The sequence below is a fragment of the Patella vulgata genome, chromosome 6 (assembly GCF_932274485.2).
Source record: "Patella vulgata chromosome 6, xgPatVulg1.2, whole genome shotgun sequence".
NCBI lineage: Eukaryota > Metazoa > Mollusca > Gastropoda > Patellidae > Patella > Patella vulgata.
Window position 1 is genome coordinate 34,073,441 of NC_065884.2, and position 15,679 is coordinate 34,089,119.

At 34.9% G+C, this 15,679-nt stretch overlaps 1 protein-coding gene across 6 annotated transcripts in view; it reads left to right on the forward strand.

Annotated features, from left to right (window-relative positions):
* The window catches only part of LOC126825410 (uncharacterized), a 186,140-nt gene that overhangs the window by 59,005 nt on the left and 111,456 nt on the right, over positions 1 to 15,679 (forward strand). The window lies entirely within an intron of this gene.

Consider the following 15,679-nt stretch of genomic DNA (forward strand, 5'->3'; position numbering starts at 1 on the left):
ACCAAATATATTCTATGTACCGATGTTGGCTATAGCAAGTGATTTGCTTTGCCTTGAAATAAAGAAAGAAAGATAAAGTCACGTGGTTTTCCATCAAATATTGAAACCCCTTATCGATATATCTTACAGTCTTCGAGATATAGGCCTTGGAGGTAAAGAATAATAATAATAATAACTAGATCTACCAGGCCGATATTAAAGCTTTCATATTCACGGTCACTTCCTGTCACATGCCATGAGTTATATAAATAATCTCAACAAGAAAAATGATTATTAAATTAGGTCAAAAACTCGCGAAGTTATTAGCTTAAATATAGCTAGAACCATTTCACTGATCTGAAAAATAAAAGGAAATAACCGAGACTTGTATTGCTGTAAATCGGATTGACTTCCCGTTCCAGAAGTTTCAGAAAAACCGATCGAGCCGTTTAAAATATCGAACAATTAAATGAGGTAGCTTTGAATGGAACATATATTTTTGGAATCAGATTGACCTTAGCTGTTCGAATATTTAGGTCAGATTTGTAAATTTTGAAAATTAAAGAAATGAATTGTCTTGTAAACAACTTTGGCGCACCAAAAAAGGTCAAAACCGAAATTTGAAATTTTCAAATACCAAAAATTCAAGCCTGATCCCGGCTATCCAGAAATGTATTCATTTCGAAAATAGTAGACATATCCTCCGAACTACGGTCTATTGTGTTCATTTCCACGTCCGTTAACGTGAATTGTTCACTTTTTTCAAAATTGCGACCATCAGTTGACCAAGATCAAAATTTTCCTCCGGTAGATTTTTGGGCATTCCTTCAAGGATTCAGAAAATGTAACTCCCATGTCTGGAAGTAAAGTATCGCAAAAACCTTGGGAATTTTTCACGTTTCAAGATGGTGGCACTTCCGGTGCGATCAACAAACTCCAGATTATGTGCACGCATCAGTAGTGTCTTAGTACACAAAATACATTTCAAGGTAATCTGACCTACTTTTTTCTATTTAAATTCTGAGATATAAGATCTGCAGGAAAAAAACCCAACAAAATAAAAATAATAATAATAACTAGATCTGGGTCATATAAAAAATCTCAATAAGAAAAAATAATCATTAAAATCGATCAAAAACTCGCGAAGTTAATGCGATTTTTGACTCGTAAACAACTTTGTCGGCACGAAAAACGTCAAAGGCAAAATTCGAAATTGTGATATTTTCAAATACCAAAATTCAAGGATTCGGAAAATGCAACTCCCATGTCTGTAAGTAAAATATCGCAAAAGCCTTAGGGATTTTTCACGTTTCAAGATGGTGGCACTTTTGGGTTCGATCGACAAACTCTATATTTTGTGTACGAATCAGTAATTTCTTAGCTAGTACAGATAAAAAATTCAAAGCATTCTGACCTATATTTTGTCTATTTTTTTTAAAGTTTGATCCTTAATTTCTCCAAGGGGAGATAAGTTAGGATATTTCTAATGATATCGTTGAAGTTAAGTCAATGAGAACTACGAACATTCCAAATTTCATAAAACTAGTACTAATATTAAAGAAGTGGCCAATTTGGTTTTACTTCCGGGACGAAATATCAAGGATGTAATTTTCGAAATTCAAAAATCAGAATTAGGAGATTTAGAGTAAATGTTTCAAGGTACTCAAAGAAAAAAGAAACAGTAAAATAGGTCAAATAGTCACAAAGTTATAGCTATGTAGGTCAATGTTTTCATCAGTAAATTTCGGTGATTTCGGATTCGTAGAACGTTTTGAAAATATATTGATTCGAAAGCCACTTACCATTCTTGGAAGGAAGCTAGCCAGAAATGTATTAATTCCGGAAATAGGAGACGAATTCACGAAACGACAGCCTATTCCGAATATTTCCAAGCCGTTAATGTGAATTTTTCACTCGTAAACAAATTTTTCGGCACGAAAAATGTCAAAGGCAAAATTCGAAATTATGAAATTTGGTGACCATCAGTTGACCGAAATCAAAACTCTGATTCGATAGATTTTTAGACATTTCTTCAAGGATTCAGAAAATTAACTCCCATGTCTGTAAGTAGAATATTGCAAAAGCCTTATGGATTTTTCACGTTCTTAGCTAAAGTTGGTCTCAACTTCCGGGACGAAATTACAGCCACGAATTTTCGAAATTCGAAAATCTGAAATTGCAGACAAAAATGATTTTCTTCAAGGTACTCAAAGAAAAAAGAATTAATAAAATAGGTAAAAAAAACCACCCCACAAAGTTACCACTATGCACTGTCAGTTTTTTCGTTCGTAAAATTCGGTGATGTCGTATTCGTAAAACGTTTTGAAAATATATTTAATCAAAAGCTGCCACCCATTTCTTTTTTCAGAAGGGGGGGGGGGTTAAAAGTTTCAGACAGATCCTATGGTTACATTCTGAGAATTCCGATTTGTAAAAAAACACACACAAAAAAAAACAACCCATCAATAATAATAATAACTAGATCTGCTACTGTCCCATGCAGATATGAAAGCTTTTATATTCATCGTCACGTGTCATATGCATTATATCAAGTATCTTAAAAGAAACAAAAAAAAAAAAAAAAAAAAAATAATAATAACTAGATCTGCTACTGTCCCATGCAGATATGGAAGCTTTCATATTCATCGTCACGTGTCATATGCATTATATCAAGTATCTTAAAAGAAAAAAGAACAAGAAGAAATAAAGGGAAATAAATGAAACTTGTATTGCTGTAATCGGAATGACTTCCCTTTTCAGAAGTTTCAGAAAAAAGGATCAAGTCGTTTAAAAACGGGACGGATGAGAAAATGAAATGAAAATGGCGGGAAAGAACTAAAACAAGGCAGGACAATATCGAAAAATTAAATGAGATAACTTTGAACGGAACTAATCAGATTGACCTGAGCTGTTCGAATATTTAGGTTAAATTTGTAAATTTTGAAAATTAAAGACATAAATGTCCTGTAAACAACTTTGTCGGAAGGTAAAGCCTTAAAGTGGAAATTCGAAATTTGAAATTTTCAAACACAAAATATTCGACCCTGATTCCGGCTATCCTGAAAGGTATTAATTTCAGAAATAGGAGACGAATTGAACATACTACGGCCTATTGTGTTTATTTTTACGTACGTCCATTCAAAATGGTGACCATCACTTGACCGAAATCAAAATTCTGATCTGAACTTTTTTTAGGCATTCTTTCAAGGATTCTAAAAATGTAACTCCCATGTCTGTAAGAAAAATATCGAAAAAGCCTTAGGGATTTTTCACATTTCAAGACGGTGGCACTTCCGGTTCGATCGATAGACTTCATATTTTGTCTACACATCAGTAATCTCTTCAAGGCAATCTTACCTATATTTTGTCGATTTTTTTGAAAACTTTGATCATTATTTTCTCCAAGGGGAGATAACGTAGAAAATTTCTAATGACATCGTTGAAGTTGGATCAACCCGATCTACTTACATACATTCCTTATTTCATGAAGTTGTCATTCGAGAAGTTGTCATGTTCGTTTTACTTACGGAATGAGGTGTCAATAACGTAATATTCGAATTTCGAAAATCGGTAATAGCAGATTTAAAGTAAATGTTTTAAGGTACTCAAAGAAAAAAGAATTAGTAAAATAGATTCAAAAGTCACAAAGTTACAGCTATGTAGGTCAATTTTCTCATCAGTAAATTTTGGGGATTTCGGATTCGTAAAACATTTTGAAAATCTATTGATTCCAAAGCTACCGCCCATTCTTGGAAGGATGCTAACCAGAAATTATTAATTTCCCAAATAGGAGACGAATTCACGAAACAGCGGCCGATTTTGATTATTTTCAAGCTGTTAATGGGAATATTTCACTCGAAAACAACTTTGTCGGCACAAAAAACGTCAAAGGCGAAATCCTAAATTCGAGCATGAGCCAATCTATCCAGAAATGTGTTTATTTACAAGCCCGTTAATGTAGATTTTTCACTATTTTTCATATTCAATTCAAAATGGTGACCATCACTTGACGTATATCAAAATTCTGCTCTAAACATTTTTCGGGCATTCCTTCAAGGATTCAAAAAATATTCATGTCTGTCAGTAAAATATCGCAAAAGCCTTAAGGATTTTTCACGTTTCAAGATGGTGGCACTTCCGGTTCGATCGACAAACTCCATATTTTGTGTACTAATCAGTAATTTCTTAGCTAGTACAGAAAAAAAATCAAGTCATTTTGACCTATATTTTGTCGATTTTTTTGAAAACTTTTATCCTTAATTTCACCAAGGGGAGATCAGTTAGGAAATTTCTAATGACATTTTTCCAGTCGCATCTTTAACATCTACTTACATTACAAACTTCATGAAAGAAGTTGTCAAGTTGGTCTCAACTTCCGGGAAGAAATGACAGCGACGAATTTTCGAAATTCAAAAATCTGAAATTGCAGGTGAAAATGATTTTTTTTCAAGGTACTCATAGAAAATAGAATTAGTTAAATCGGTCAAAAAACCACAAAGTTACGACTATGCATTATGAGTTTTTTCGTTCGTAAAATTCGGTGATTTTGGATTCGTAAAACGTTTTGAAAATATATTCATTCCAAAGCCACCACCCATTCTTTCAGAAAGATCCTATGGTTAGATTCTGAGATGTAAGATTTGCAGGAAAAGAACAAAAAATATGACAAAGGTCATGGGTCATGGAAAGGTTAGGTGGAAAGTCGAACAAAATCCAAAGTAAAAACGGAAGTAAACAAAATCGAAATTAAAAAAATCGGCCCCCTAAGGATTGTTGCCATTTGTAGTAGGTTCAAAACAAAAAAAAAGGTTTCGAAAATCGGAATCAAAATCGAAGCTGAATATCGATTTAACGATATTTTGTCAAATCCAATATGACGGACAGACAGTTGGAAATGTTATCGAACAAGGTCTCTGAAAATGGAAGATATATGTCATACGTTGACAGAATATTTTCAGAATGTTTGCACCATGTTCAGTTTTGGCTGCAACCCCCGCCCAACCCCCCACACACGCACACACATAAAAAAAAAACACTTTCAGAAACAATAAGTAATAAAAACACTTACATAAACAATACGTAACTAGATCTGTCAGGCATATATGAAAGCTTTCCAAAATTAAGGGGAAAAAATGTCATGTAAACAACTTTGTCGGAAGGTAAAGCCTTAAAGTGGAAATTCGAGATTTTGAAATTTTCATGTACCTGAAATGAAACACGACTTCAAGAAACGGCACGAAAAACGTCAAAGTGGAAATATCAAATATTCGACCATGTGTTAGACTATCAACAAATGTATTGATTTCGGAAATAAGAGACAAATTATCAAAACTACAGACTATTGTGTTTATTTTCAAGCCCGTTAAAGTGTTTTTTGTTTTTTACTATGTTTCATATTCAATTCAAAATGGCGAGCATCGGTTGACCGAAATCAAAATTCTGCTCTCTACATTTTATTGGCATGCCTTCAAATATCGCAAAAGCCTTAGTGAATATTTTGTGTACGCATCAGTTGTGTCTTAGCTAGTAGAGAAAAAACATTTCTAATGTCATTGTTCAAGTCACATTAGTCTTTACTTACATTCCAAATTTCATTAAAACAACGTGCTAATATTATAGAAGTTGTCAAATTCGTTTCAACTTCCAGGGATAACTCACAGGGACGAATTTTCGAAATTCTAAAATCGGAAATTACCGTAGAAACATTTCACCCCGGCGAAAATATTATCTGAGAAATAACTGAGACTTGTATCGGATTGACTTCCCGTTCCAGAAATTTCAGAAAAATCGAACAAGCTGTATATAAACGGGACTGATCAGAAAATGAAACGAAAATGGCGGGGAATAACTAAAAAAAAGGCAGGAAAATATCGAAAAATTAAATGAGATAACTTTGAACGGAACTAATATTTAAAAACGGGACGGATGAGAAAATGAAATGAAAAGGGCGGGAAAGAACTAAAAAAAGGCAGGAAAATATCGAAAGATTAAATGAGATAACTTTGAATTAAATTTTCCTGTAAACAACTTTGTCGGTACGAAAAAAGTCAAAGGCGAAATACGAAATTTTCAAATTTGCATATACCAAAAATTCGACCAGTTGCCGGCTATCCAGAAATATATTTATTTCGAAAATAGGAGACGAATTCTCTAAACTGCGGCCTAATCCGTTTATTTTCACTCCCGTTAACGTGGGTGTTTCACTTTTTTTCATATTCAATTCATAATGGCCAGCGTCAGTTGACCGAAATAATAATTCTGCTCTGAACTTTTTTTTGTATTCCTTCAAGAACTCCCATGTCTGTAAGTAAAATATCGCAAAAGCCTTTGGGATTTTTCACGTTTCAAGATGGTGGTACTTCCGGTTCGATCGACAAACTCCATATTCTGTGTATGCATCAGTAATTATTTAGCTAGTACCGAAATAAATTTTGAAGGCAATCTGACCCATTTTATTGAACACTTTGACCATCAATTTCTCAAAGGAGAGATAAGTTACGAAATTTTTAATGGCATCGTTGAAGTTGGATTAAACAAATCTTCTTACATTCCAAATTTTATGAAAATTGTACTAATATTCAAGAAATTGTCATTTTGCTTTTTACTTCTGGGATGAGAAAATGACGTAATTTTCGAAATTCGAAAATAGTAGATTTAAAGAATTAGTAAAATAGATCAAAAAGTCACAAAGTTACAGCTATGTAGGTCAATTTTTTCATCAGTAAATTTCGGTGATTTCAGATTGGTAAAACGTTTTGAAAATATATTCATTCCATAGCCACCACCCATTCCTGGAAGGAGGCTAACCAGATATGTATTAATTTCGGGAATAGGAGACAAATTCACGAAACTACGGCCTATTCCGAGTATTCGCAAGTCGTTAATGCGGATTTTTTTACCCGTAAAGAATTTTGTCGGCACTAAAAACGTCAAAGTAGAAATTCGAAATTTTGAATTTTTCAAATACGAAAAATTTGACCGTGAGCCCGGCTATCTAGAAATGTATTTGTTTCAGAAATAGAAGACGAATTCAAGAAACTACGACCTCTTGTGTTTTTTACAAGCCCGTTAATGTAAATTTTTCACTATTTTTCATATTTAATTCAAAATGGTGACCATCATTTGACGTATATCAAAATACTGCTCTAAACGTTTTTTGGGCACTCCTTCAAGGATTCAAAAAATATTCATGTATGTCAGTAAAATATCGCAAAAGCCTTAGGGATTTTTAACGTTTCAAGATGGTGGCACTTCCGGTTCGATCGATAGATGTCATATTTTGTTTACGCATGAGTAATGACTTATCTAGTATAGAACAAAAAAATTCAAGGCAATCTGACCTATATTTTGTCGATTTTTTTGAAAATTTGGATCCGCAATTGGTCCAAGGGGGGATCAGTTAAGAAATTTCTAATGACATTTTTCAAGTCGCATCAGTAAAATCTCCTTACATTCCAAATTTCATGAAAATCGTGCAGATATTAAGAAGTTGTCAATTTGGTCTCAACTTCCGGGACGAAATCACAGTGACGAATTTTAGAAATTCGAAAGTCTGAAATTGCATGTGGAAAATAATTTTTTCAAGGTACTCAAAGAAAAAAGAATTAGTAAAATAGACAAACAAAATTTAACAAAGTTACGACTATGCATTGTTAGTTTTTTTCGCTGATTTCGAATTCGTAAAATGTTTTGAAAATGGTTTTAATCCACAGACGCCACTCATTCTTGTGTGTGTGTGTGTGTGTGTGTGTGTGTGGGGGGGGGGGGGGTAGGTGAACGTTTCAGAAAGATCCCATGGTTAGATTCTGAGATATAAGATTTATGGGAGAATACCGATAGTACTCTGAGTAACAGAAGTTTTAAAAAAAGAAATAAGAGTAGTTTTCGAGATAAACGCATCTGAATAGGCTCCAGAAAGGAAAATACTAGATTTTCAGCGTCCCATTATCTGTTGCCTAACCATCGAATTTGTATCATTTGGATGTCATCAGATCAAATCATCTATTATTCAGACTAGCCAATGAATTTTTAGTTGTTTTGGTTCGGCGAAATCTGGCGTAGTAATCACTTTTTGGCAAGAGCACCATTTGTTTGGGGTTTTTTGTTGTGGTTTTTTTTCTTCCTTTTTTTGTTTTTTGTTCAAAATTTCGGATATTTTTCGACAACTTCCGGTCTTTGGATCATTGTTGGCATAGTTTTAACAAGTTGTGTGGATATTTAACTTTCTGTACCAGAAGTTTCAGAAATGCTTTAAAGCAAAAACCAAACTTTTTCCAAAAGATTGATGCCCTTTTTGGACCACTTCCGTTCGAGGTAGAACTTTGGAAATTGATTTTCCGAGTAGCAGTCACATCGTTTTCCATCAAAAATTGAAACCCCTGATCGATATCTCTTACATTCTTTGAGATATAGACCTTAGGGGTAACAAAAAATAAGCCCAATAATTTTAGTTTTTTGACTTGATTAAAGATACATTATGGGAGAGTCGATAACGAGTTGGCAGTTCTCACTATAATAATTAAAAACTAGATAATGTAAAGGCAATTTGTTGAAAACTTCATTCAAATTGATCCACTATGAACTTAGCCTCGATCATCATTACTAAAGTCAGTACGATAAACAGCATAGTCTCGAGTATCCAGTTAATCGTTAAATTATGAAGGAAAGTTATACAGTAAATCTGCTCATAATCCACTAAAGATCTAGAGTTGATTATGGTCTGAATAGGTTAATTCAGACCTAAAGAAAGACATGCAATAGACAGATTTAGCTCTTGCGTAATGTATGCTTAAGATTTTTTTGAAAATTAAGGTATATTTGTATATATCAAGTTTCAAAGAGGTAAAATACAGTTACCTAGCTAGGTCAGGTGTTTCCATACATCAGACCGAATCAAAACTATGCTACGGACATGGCGCAAACCTAGTAAGAAATGAGTTGGACTGAAACAGTCGTCAGTGAAATCGAGTGAACTAATCGAGTGAAGATGTATAAAAGCAGTTGTATCAAGTTTTTTTTATCCAACCTTGTAAACACTTTATTAAAATGAAGCAGAAACGTAGATATCCACAATTATCAATTGATATTGTAATCACAGTTTAAATAATGTCGCTTACAGGGGAGAGAAGTAATACATTTCACGTGAAGGCAGACCACTATTAAATTGTATCATATTCGTACCCGCAATTCTCTCTCTCTCTCTCTCTCTTTTCTTCCCTTTTGCATGCCCATTTTTGTTGTTATTTAGCTCTAGAATGGACGAAAATGGGTTTGAATTAACATTTTCCAACAGGTTTTGTCACATATTCATGGTTTAGAGGTGGACCGATAACAGAGTTAACAGACTGGTTACGGTGATATGTGCGGCGAATAGTTACATGTTTTTGGTATGCTATTCAAGTTTGTATATCTCAAAGTTTTGGTTGTCAACCTCATACAAAGTTTGATGCAAACACATGACCATTTGTTTCTCTGTAGTGAAAAGCATTCAGCCCAACGAAAATCTTTTGGAAAGTTGGAGCCGGGCAAAGAGACAGAATTAACATTGAAGTCAATGGTAAAATTAACGGTGTTTTGCCTCCACTTGCATCGTTGTCTGTCTTTTTTGAAAGATTTGTCATTCACTACCTCTCGGTTATTGTCGAAATAGTTTTAAAACAACCTTGTAACCAAGAGGTCGAGTAGATAGCCGGATAGAGTTTTTCCAGTAAGTTCAGTGATAACATGAATAGGTATGATGATTGTTATACCTCAGTGACACAGATTATGCATATATTTCAAAACAATATATACAAAATCAACTTTCTTGAATATATACTGTCCGAATACAGCTCACCCGAGGTTTTGTGAGTATCGTTTATTTTGTGAACACAAGCAAGCGTCTACATATAATGGGTAAAAACAGAAAAAAACGACCAAACCAAACCATTCAAGTACAAATTCTGCCAACCGCAGTATAACTAATTTCTTGGATAGCGTGATAAAGGATGATGAATCCATACGATATGTTTTAGTTGAACTCTTAAAAAGGGGCGCAATAGTAAATAAATTGGCCACCCTCATCCAGCCTACTCTAACAACGCCACTGATTGAAAGAATTTCATCACTAGCAGAACGACAAGATGACCTTGAGCAATACTCAAGAAGGACGTGACTTAAATTTTCTGGTCTGATAGAAAATAATACAGAAAATACGGACCACTTAGTATTAGACTTAATTAATAATAAAATACTGGGTGGTGAATTTCCACAAATTACAATAATCCACATTGGACGTAGCCATCAAGCTGGAAAGCGTGTTCCTAATAAAACCAGGGATATCATTGTCAAAATTATTAGTTATCGTGACAGGGTCGCTGTTTTTGGCAACAAACGTAAATTAAAACCCTTCAACGAAGGACGTAGTCCTAAAATATTTGTTAACGAAGAGTTAACTCATAGACGATCGCTGGTGTACAAGAAGACTAGAGATCTGTTAAAATCAAAGTATATTACTAATTGCTGGACGGTAATGGAACAAACTTGATATCAATATAAGAATTTCTCCGTCTCTCACTACTTTCAAACAAAAACTAAAACTAAACGATCTCATTATTCCAAATTCATTTCTACAGGACAAAAGAAAGAAATAGGTCGTACATAGTAGATTGCTGCTTTCTTGTAGCCACCTAAATGGGCATAAATTTTACGATATATCTCCGAGGATCCACCATGCAGCTGTGGTCATCGCTTTGAAGATTCTGAACATTTTCTCCGCTGGTGCCCATTGTATTCAGATGCACGAAAAAATACAATACATCTTTTACCATCACAACAGCAATCAATTAAACCACTTCATTTTGGCATAGATAATCAGGTTACATCTAATAACATCTTTAAAATAGTTCACGAATACTTCGATGTCACCAGACGCTTCAATATCTGATTCTATTTAAAGAACCCTTTTATCATGCTATAAAACAGCACTTCATCTTTTTGTCATTTTTTTAAATAATGTGTATATAAATTATTTAACTTATATGATTTTCACCGTTATTTTATAATATGTACATAGGAGATCTGTATATTATATGTTTTATATTCCTTGTATGAGGAGAGGGGTGATATAGGCTTTGCCTGTTCCCTTTTCATAAATTCTGAAATAAAATATTGTTTACGCAAAAAAAAAACAACGTCAGTTTGGTATGTTAATCTGAATAGACGGATTGCATAAAACTTGCCAAAAGTTGTTATTGTATATTTGTGACCACATCTCCAACTTTACCTGAGCAAAAAGCTCCTTCCCAAACACAGAATTAAACCCAGGAAATGTACTCAAAAACGCAACCTGACTTCTGAGATGGTAATGTGTTCTCCATGATTTTCATGTAACTCATGCTACACGTGCTGTTCACCGGGACCAGCCCTATAAAATGCACCCCCATATCTGGTTGAATCATTCAAACTACAACGTCAGCAGCATGCCAAGAATCACGACAGCTCAGAGGAGCCAGGCGCCTGGAAGACCTGACGCTGGCCACACTGACCAAGCCGTTGCCAATCATTTCCAGATCGGACATCTACAGGCCTTAGCAACGCTTTCGGGTCACCAACACCACGGATGATCACCCCCGAACTGGTAGACAAGGCGACAAGACCGCCATGTTGTGCGACAGCACGTGCAGAATCCCTTCACACAGGCATCGGACAGAGCACGTCAGACAGTGGGAACACACGGAAGACCCATCAGTATCGATACAGTGCGCCGACGTCTCACCAGAGAAAACATCCATTGCCGTAGACCTTACGGTAGATCGTTCCTCACCATCGACGTGAACGTCTACAGAACGGTGTCAACGTTATGCACTGGTCAGCCCTTAGTCTGGACTTAAACCGGATTGAACATCTTCGGGATGAAATTCAGAGGAGACTTAATAACGTCGTACCGAGGCCAAACACAGCCGATGGATTGCGCCAGGCTTTTCTGGGAGTGTGGTTCCGGGTGCCTATGGCGTTCATCAATTGTCTGGGCCACTCCATGTACAGACGCTGCGCTGCTGTTATTGACACTCGCGGTAGACACACCAGATATTGATGTATAGACTGTGTACAAACTCTAAACCTTTTCGTATCGTAATGTCTTGGAATTGTGATGAATTAATCACTAATGTGTCAACATACTGTTCACAGAAAATTGGTTTGATCCAATGACGTTCATCAATCGTCTGGGCCACTCCATGTACAGACGCTGCGCTGCTGTTATTGACACTCGCGGTGGACACACCAGATATTGATGTATAGACTGTGTACACACTCTAAACCTTTTCGTATCGTAATGTCTTGGAATTGTGATGAATTAATCACTAATGTGTCAACATACTGTTCACAGAAAATTGCTTTGATCCATTTAGTAAGTCGTTTTCTAGAATGACTCGATTAAAGTGCCTCTCTGATTTTGAAATCGTACTGACGTTTTTTTTCTGTTTAGTTGGCCTATATTATTACCTCGGAATTCTGTTTCTCTACTTGTTGCTGAATTTCTTTACTTTTGTAGATTTTAGTTAATCCATAAAAGTAGGCCGGTTTCGATTCATAATTCACTAGATAATCCTGCTCGGGCCAAATACAACCTTAAGACAACAAACTTTGTTAGACGCCGATCTGTTTACAGCCACCTCCACTCCAAAATCCCACCGTAAACGACACTTAATTATTTCTTTAAGAAAATTCCAAGATAACATATAATAGATTATAATATTAATATATTTAAATGGAATAACTTTCGGATAAATTGTGAATAATAACGTTATTCATAGACTGTTTATAAGTAATCTTTCAAGTATTTTCAATAACAAGTTAACTGTTGTATGGCTTTTCATAAATTTCCATTGTTGCTTTCTTACAGTCTTTCGAAACGTGTATATCAAATATCTTTACCATATTGTGTATTACTAATGATCAATTTAAGATCACATTTATAAGTACATGTCATGACAGTACTTTGACTTCAATTTAGTTAGAAATGAATAACATTAAAAGTTAAGCATTACTTTCCAAATGGATTTTAGTATAATGCAAATATATATATTTGATGATCCCCGTAGTGGGTGAAAGCGCTAGCTAAGATGAAATTAGTTTTTCTTTTCTAGAAACCTCATTTTTCTATATATATATATATATATATATATATATATATGTTTCTTCTACTTTCGTAGCAATGGTTAATTCTAAATATCCAAGGACTAAATATCCCTCCGCATTAATTAATGACGGAATTCAAAGGGCTAGTAAAATACCGTTAACAGAATTAAGGCAGGTAAAGATAAAAGATACAAATCACAATATAATTGCATTTGTCACCACCTTTAATCCTCACAATCCTAATTTTTCCAGCGTAATTAAAACACATTTTCCACTACTTCAACAAGATAAAAAATTGAAAAAACTTATTCATACACAAATTTTAGGGCTAAATTTTCATCATTCAGTCCAATTAAGGAAGTTGTAAAAAGTGGAAGGGATAATTGCGGCACGTGTAGATATTTAATTGAAAGTAAATCATTTATATTTGACAGTGGAAAAGAATTTTTTGTCAATGAAAGTATGAACTGTAAAGTAACTCATGTATTATATGTCATAAAATGTAATGGCTGTGCCGAACTGTACATCGACAACATAATAGGGATCCAAATTTAAGGAAGATCCCTTTGGTGGCATTATTTCTGTTACGTCATTTTTGTATTCCTGATTATTTTCAAATTTGAGTGAAGTCTGTGTCACTACAGGCCCGGGACTGTACAGCGCAGTGGACGCTTACGGCTGGCCCCAAGATCCATTCACTTGATTTAATATTTGTTTATTTGGTGCAATGTCTGTTTTCTGTCTTGTCCGCAGGTTTATCTTGTGGATTTTTGTTTTGCGTGTGGTGCGGTCCTGTGCACTTACTATTAAAGTGAGCACCTTGATATTTGCGGTAAAAGCGAGTTCAAAATATACCCTTTCTTTAAGATGCCGTATTCAGATCCCATGAAAATGAGATTGAAGGAACAATATTTTATTGACAAATTTAAACCCAAATTAAACATTTCAAAATAATTACAATATTATGCTATATATATTATATATTGTAACATGCTTAAGAGTGAATCTTGCGTTTTGATTGGTCGATTAGACACTGTCTATTGGACAATAACACCCCTCTAAATTAGAAAAATCACTGCGTATTAATATTATGCGTACTACTTTAATGGCGATAACCACAACGGAAGACAATCAATTTTGATCTCGGTACATTAGATGAAATATTTGGAGATATGTCCGAAGATGAACTTGAAACGCCAACCCCCTTGTCAGGTAACAGCTACAAACCACAAAATATTCAAAAATCTATTACAGAAACATAAATTTTGTTTCAAAAAGTACTTTTAAAAAAATGAAGTGAGAATTTTATGTTTTTTTTGTGTGTCTAAACTCATACGGCTACTATAGCAACCAGACGATAAGCGAGCCAAATCTAACATGAGCAACCAGTTACCCCCCTACGTCACGACGTTTTCATTACTTCAAAATTGATTTCTTTGGTTTTTACGTCACTAAAATCGATTTGCAGTGGGACGAATTTTGAAGTTAACACAAGTTCTTTAAAAATTCTAAAAAATAGCATGTTACAATATCGATAAACACCTCCTGTTTCGCATTTAGAGGGGTGTTATTGTCCAATAGACATGCCCTGAAATTTTACATTAGAACCCGCGACGCTAACGCGTCTTGGGTCCTAATGATCTCAGGACATGTCTATTGGACAATATTATATCAATTGTCTACTTTTTATAATATCAAATATACACAATTTTTGGAAAAAAAACAACCCGGAAATAAAAATGGAATACAATCCTCTCTCTGGATTCTATCAAAACACGTTGCTTTGGGGCGTATTGATGGGGGTTCGTCTTGAAAATTATAAAGAAGATGGCGCGCTTCTACGCGAGCCAACAGAAATCTATTTGCAGTACACTGCAACCTGCCTGTTGATATTTCTTGTTTTTTCTTGTTTGCCGAGTCCTGCAGTTCACGTAGACGTAAGGAATAGATCCACTTGTACAATCAGCCACCACAACAGATTAGTAGGGGGCACTACAGGAACAAACATAGACAGCGGCAACTGTTGATAATTTAATTGACATACCGCCATTACAATACCCATAACCAGGATGTCTCGTATCACGAGAACTGGTATTGAACGAAGGGACTTGTAACATATACAATTAACTATAATGGCACCGGGTATTTACGTTCAAACTCCCCGGAACTAACATGGCTGACAAGGTCGCGTGTCGATAAGCTGTCGCGTGATCAGTGTGGACTCTAGTTCCTATTTTAACACGCGCTAATTGCTGTCGCCATTTTGGATTTTGGCCGCCATATTGGATTAGCCTTTTGTGTTAGTAACACCCTTCCATTTTCGTCCTGTGGGCCTCCCATTAGGTAATCCATCAATTTTATAGTAAGATTGAGAGTCTCTTCTGTCCACAAGATATGCCACACTTTTATTGGAAATAGCTGCCCTTTTAATACTTTCGTGGAAGTGCATCTTCAAGATGTCTAGAATAAAGCATAAGCATAAGTTATTGTAAATAAGCTTACTGTAAGTGTTTCAGAAATAGTGATATGTAGTCTGGAAGCTGCTGCATACACTGATTTACGCATACTCGTCTCGACGCCG